This window comes from Macaca thibetana, chromosome 20 (genome assembly GCF_024542745.1).
Source record: "Macaca thibetana thibetana isolate TM-01 chromosome 20, ASM2454274v1, whole genome shotgun sequence".
NCBI lineage: Eukaryota > Metazoa > Chordata > Mammalia > Primates > Cercopithecidae > Macaca > Macaca thibetana.
Genome location: NC_065597.1, coordinates 66,014,910 through 66,021,596, shown reverse-complemented (window position 1 = coordinate 66,021,596; position 6,687 = coordinate 66,014,910).

The window sequence follows — 6,687 nt, the reverse complement described above, 5'->3', positions numbered from 1 at the left end:
ACGAAGAGTATAAGATGGAAGGTTTTAACATTCTTGCAGAAGATACTAGGGCTCTGAAATCTCTGTCAATAATTTAAAAAATCAAGGTGCAATGTATGGAGCACTACAACAGAAGTCAGGAGACCATATCAATTAGAATTCGCTCACTGAGTGGCGTCAGAAACCATCTCAAATTGGGTTAAAGAGAGGAACAAAAATGTACTGACTTAACAAAATATATTGGCTATGTTTCCTCAAATTCTAGGAAGTAACTAGCTTCAGGTGTGGCTTGATCAAGCACACAGTAACATTAGGAATCTCTTCCTCTACATACTTTCCTCTGTATTAGCTTTTTCCTCAACATGGTTCCCTATGCTTGATGGCAATGATGGTTACCAGCAGCTCCTGGTTTCCATCCTAACTAAGTAGTGCCCCTACCAAGAAGATGACACCTCTTTCTCAATAATCCCAGAATAAGCTTTAAGTCTGATTCTCATTGACTATTATTGACCCTACTTTAATTATATGCCTATTTCAACCATCTCTGCGGTCATGAAGATTCATTTCTCTCTCTGGACATGCCTGGATCATTCGACTATTTCTGTACCTCCCTGGGAGAGACCAGCTTACCCTAAATTATAAGGACTGAGAGGAAAGACGAGGTGTCATCCAAAGGAAAATTAAGGTCTTATTGCCAACTAAATGGAGAGGGGAAGGGATTCTAGTTATGAACTAGTTAGGAAAAGAAAACAAGGGAAAAAATAGAAAGAAAGAAAAAATAAAAATGTCTGCTGCATCTGCTGTCCAATACCAGCTCTGCTACTTACTAGTTCTGTGACCTTAAACAAATCCTTTTCTTTCTCTGATCTTTTGTTTCTTCATGTACCAAAGAGAAAGATGTGAACAGTAGGTTTAAGATCCTTTCCAGCTGTAAATATTCTTTGACTATGGATCATGTACACACAGATGCTCCTCAAATCCTGTATCACAAACACTATCTTTACACCTAGAGCCTAAAGGAGGTAGTTTTAGAAAAAATGTGAGGAAAGGCTTCTTCCTAGAATTTATTGTTTGAAGAACATGGACTCTGAAGCTGACAGCTCAGGCTTTAGTGCCAGATTTCCAACATGTACTGCACTGTCTCATACAAATTGTGGTGCTTGATATGAACAACAGGGATCATAACAATACCTCCCTTTGAGAGTTGTGATGGAGAGTATGGCAGACAGAATTGCAAGATGGTCCCATGATTCCCACTGCCAGGCATCCTTGCCCTGTCTGATCCTTCCAAATTTCTTTAGGTGACTTGGTAGAATTCCTTGAGTGAGGAGAAACCTGTGACTTGCTTCTAGCCAATGGAAAATGGCAAAGATGATGGGATAATCACTCCTGTGTTTGTATTACATTATCTAAGGCTCCATCTTAGCCCACTGGAGCAAAAGATCCTTGCTATCATCTTGAAGAATGAAGTTGTCATGTTATGAGAGGCGGGGACAAATCACAGGGACTTGAGCCTGCAAATAAACAGGAATCCTAGTCCTTCAACTATAAGGACATGAATTCTGCCAAGTCACTGAAAGGAATTTGAAGGTGGATGTTTCCCCAGTGTCTTAGCCTGTTTTCTGTTGCTTATAACAGAATACCTGACACTGGGAAATCTATGAGAAATAAACTTCATTTCTTATGGTTCTGGAGGCTGAGAAGTCCAAGATCAAAGGGGGACATCTGATGAGAGCCTTCTTGCTGGTGGAACTCTAAGCCAAGTCATGGTGACACAGAGCATCATCACGAGGTGGCACAGGGCATTGCAAGGTGGCACAGGGTGTCATGAGGTGGCACATGGCGTCCCATGATGAGTAACTGAGCATGCTAGCTCAGGTCTGTCTTCCTCTTCTTATAAAGCCACCAGTCTCACTCCCATGATAACCCATTAATCCAACAACCCGCTAATCCATTAATTCGTGAATGGATCAATCCATTCTTGGAGGTAGAGGCTCTCATGACCCAATCACCTTTTAAGGGCACCACCTTTTAATCCTGCCACATTGGGCATCAAGTTTCAACACGAGTTTTGGAGGGGACACACATTTAAACCATAGCACCCCATCAATCCTCCAAATCGGAATGCAGCCTGGCTAATACCTTGAGTGTGGCCTTATGAAACCTTGAAGAGGAAAACCAGCTAAGCTCTGCCTGGAACTCTAACCCATGGAAAATGAGAGGTAGTACATGTTTGCTATTTTAAGATGCTAAGTTTGTGGTGATTTGTTATGCATTAGTAGAAAATTAATACAAAGGGTTAATAAGATAATGCATGTAAAGTGAATACCTTAGCAAGGTGCCTGGCTAAATGTTCAATATTAGCTATTCTTCTTATTATAATGACAGAGTTCGGCATTACAGGTACAAGACAACACAAGACTATAAATCTCTCTACGCCCTTCAGAGACAGCTTTCTGGGCTGGATGGACCACTCTTGCAGACATCTATACAGCCAAATGATGATCAAGCTGATGAGCCATTTACGTGAAATACAATTTACTATCATCTAGTTTCAGTGGAAACTAGTTTATAGTATAATGGAAACTGATCCAGAGTATTAGTATTGGAAAGGCACTAAACTTATACAACAAGAAAGGAGATTGGGTGAGAAAGAACAGGTGTTTCTAACAACTTGTTTTTTAAAATATCTAAAATTGGGTTCATCTAGGCTCTGAAAGTTAAGAGAAAAGAAAATAACATTTATTGAGCACCTGCCAGATGGTCTTGACTGCATTACTGTCTTTAATGTGAATAGTTTACAGGGAAGAAATTATCCTCTTTATTTCACAAGTGAAGAGGGTGAGCTCAAAGGTAGGTGACACACTCAGGGTCACCCAGGTCTAATCCACACCTCTTACTGACTTTGATAACTGGGAGAGTCCTAGGAATCTACCATAATGGGACTACAATATTTGTATTGAAAGGAATCTAGCCCATGAAAGAGGAAAATGAGAATGAATTAATAGGAATAAGAGCTAAAAAACCTTGATGTGAAAACTTTGACATTTGTCTCAACTCAGACCAATAATAGGTTTTCAAGAAAATAAACTTTAAAGGAGACAACAGCAAGATATATCCACTTCTGAAGCCCCTAGTGGAAGCAGATCTTTCATTTTTAAAGAGTGAACATTCATCATTTTCTTGGGAGCCCCTATATTGATTTTTTTTCTTCCAAATTTTTTACATTGACCACTGAAAATTGAAATGACAGAGGGTTTCTTTCTTTCTTTCTTTCTTTTTCTTTCTTTCTTTCTCTAATCTTGTATTAGAATGTTTTTACTCTAGCTTGTTCCAAACAGGACTTGAAGCAGTTATCAAAGATATATGGAATAGTTCAGGAATTATAATTAATTCATTAAGAAGATGCAAATAAAAAATCCAAACTACAAACAATAGAGTGAGAGAAGCAAGACTTGTTACACATAATCTGTGCCACAGGGTCCTGGACACTTGCTGGTGGTCAGCTGCAAATTTTCCTCTGTACTTCCTGGTATCCAATGGGAAGAGACAAAGACAGTAAATTGTAGGGAAAGAAAGATTTTTTTTTCAATCTTTATAAATTCTTAATTGGAATGAATTCCTATAACGAAAGACAAATTAACAAGAGAAAAACAAATGGAAGTGTATTAACATATATATTTCACATAGACATGGGAAATACCCAGGGAATGAGGAGTATTTAGACAGGTGTCTTTGAATTCCAGCTTAAATGGCATCTTCAACAAAAAAAAGCCAGTTTTTTTTTTCCATCTGAAAAAAAAACTCATGTATTAAAATATTAAACTTGTTTAGAATATTGGAAAAAGGTGCCTAGTTCATATGTTCTCATTTGTTTATCTTGTGTCCAAAGTGTCTTATCATCCCAGGCCACTCTAATTCTTGTGTATTAATAAACAGTTTGAGGTACAGTAAGTCCTCCAGATCAGATAAGTAAAATGAAGATAGTCACAGTTCCCAAAAGGCAGGCACAGCATAGTTAGACAGGGCCAGGGCGGAGCCAGCAGGGTTGGTCAGCAGGCAGAGGGAGGGGTACTCCGAGTGAGAACCTTTCCTGTGCTGCCTGACATGCACTGGTGTCCTCCAATATCTGCTCGTTCAGCACACATTCACTGCATGCTGGGCCTGTTCCAGAAACCAAAGCACACCAAGGGGAGGAGCAGGCAGAGATCTCCATTTCAACGGGCTGACAGCCCGCCAAGATGCCGGCAGCCCCACCCCTCAGAGAACAGTAAGGTTTTAGAGAAATGGCAAGACAAAGAAAAAGAATATTGAGTCTCTACAGGAAGGTAAGTAGATGGCACATACAGGCTAGTTCGCAAAGCTTGTTAATGTAGATTCCTCTGGTACCATCTCCAGGCCAATAAGGGTCATAGGTATCTTCAGTGATTTACCTTTGTTCTCCCTGGTTGAGAGGGGGAGTGGGACAATTTGTCTTCATAACTCTATGCCATGCTTTTGGTCAAACAGAAGGAGGGCAGAGAGCTTTTCTGCATTTGCCTTTTCTTAGTTGCTTTCACCTCAACAATCTTTCCTGTTTGGAGATGGTGTATGTTGATCTCTGACATATCCATGAGTTGCATAGCCATTTACAAAAACAAACAACACTGGCAACTACCATTCACTGATCACAAACTAAATACCAGGCCTCTACATAGATTATCTCATCTCATCTTCACAACAGCCCTGGAAGCTAGGTATTATCTTACAAGTTTGCAGATGAAAGAGAGGCCCACGTTTGCAGAGCTATCACATGGTAAAAATGGAATTCATTCCCAGGTCCGATTCTTCCAAGACCTGCCCCCTTTCCCATTGCACTTTGTGGCAGTCATCATCTGTCAGCTGCTCTGGAGAAGCACTGCTGTTTCTCATACTAAAATCCAAAATTTTCTCCAAGGGCTCCTCAGAGGGAGGGCCCTGTGTAAGATAATGAGCATTCCAACAGCCTTAGAGCAAACACAAAAACAAATTAAAGGGTAATTTCTCGGCCAGGTGCGGTGGCTCACGCCTGTAATCCCAGCACTTTGGGAGGCCGAGGCGGGTGGATCACGAGGTCAGGAGTTCAAGACCAGCCTGACCAAGATGGTGAAACCCTGTCTCTACTAAAAATCCAAAAAGAATTAGCCAGGCATAGTGGCAGGCACCTGTAAACCCAGCTACTTGGGAGGTTGAGGCAGAGAATTACTTGAACCTGGGAGGCGGAGATTACAGTGAGCCGAGATTGCTTCATTGCACTCCAGCCTGGGTGACAGAGTGAGACTCCGTCTCAAATAAAAAAAAAAGGGTTGGGGGGGGTGGTGGTTTCTCACTTGGCTGCTACATACAGGTGGGTAGCATCATGCCAAGGTGAAGTTTGGCAAGAAGGCATCCTACAGGGATGGGTAGTTATGACCTGATGGGTCGTTACTATTTTTCTTTTAAACATGCCAGTATAAAACTATTCAGAGAGACTTCTAGTCTATAGCGCTCGGAGGCCTTAGCAACTGGAGTCCAGGTTCTACCTCTGGCATCTGACTAATGAACTCCTAAGAGGTCAGGTCTGCTTTGGTTAACACCTGCAGGGAGCTAATGAGCTGCAGCTTGGACTGAAGTAATTACCCAGGTTAGAGACAGAGGGAGGCTGAGCGGGACCCATGTCAGCCAGACAAGGGGCTGTCGAGAACAAGGACTAACAAAACGGGTGGTGACAGGGCGGTGGTAGTGAGATGTGTTTGGGAGGCTGTGAATTTCTATCAAGCACATTTTTAATTAGGACTAAAACAGCTAAAAAATAACCAACACAAAACCCAAAACTTCATGTACAGTACTCCCATAAATATGAGGCACGTACAGTGAAGTATATTCACAATCTTGCCTTGATCCTAGATTCTGGTACTTTTTAATCATGTATTTATGAAATGCCTACTATGCAAGCAGGACTAGGTTCTGGGACATAGTGTGAGTCCTGCCATCATGGACTCTTCCCTTCCTGGGTTGTCTGGGCTCTGCCTCTCATCTGAGCTGTGGAAAATGAATCTCAGGAAGGGAGAGGGGAACCTCACTTTGCCCCAGTGGATGAAGATTACAGTGCCAAGCTTTCTTGCGTGCTGTGTAATTGACATCCATAAGCCTATTCCCTTGAAATTCTGAGGATGAGAGACTATCACCCCAGTGATGCTGGTGGGTAACTAAGGCTGGAACTAAAATTCAGTTCTCTCTGACTGTAAACCCAATTTATTCCACAGTAGCTCTCAGCTTCTTGACTTCCTGAAAGTCAAGAGGCCCAAGTCATTGGTCCATTAAGTGCATTAAAATGTTTATCTTGAGTTGTTTGTAACCTTCTCCTTTTTGGGGGCACATCTCAAATGAAATTGTAAACTAAAAATAAAATCCTAAGCCCCGCATCCAACTGAACAGACCTCGCTCTTGGTCAAGGGGTCCCCAGAAAAACCTTAAAAACTGAATTCCCAGTCATGACCAGAAGGTTGGTTGGATATGCCTCATTAAACCCCCTTTTTGTGGAGTTTAAGCACAACTGACCAGCATTGATGTTAAAATAGAGATCATAAGACCGACAGAATAGACTCTTTGTGGTAATAAGATACCAGATTATAAAGAAGACCTAAGACCATGAGAGGAAAGGGTTAAGTCATGCCCTACAAACCATAAAATCTTGTTAAATGTTTTGTT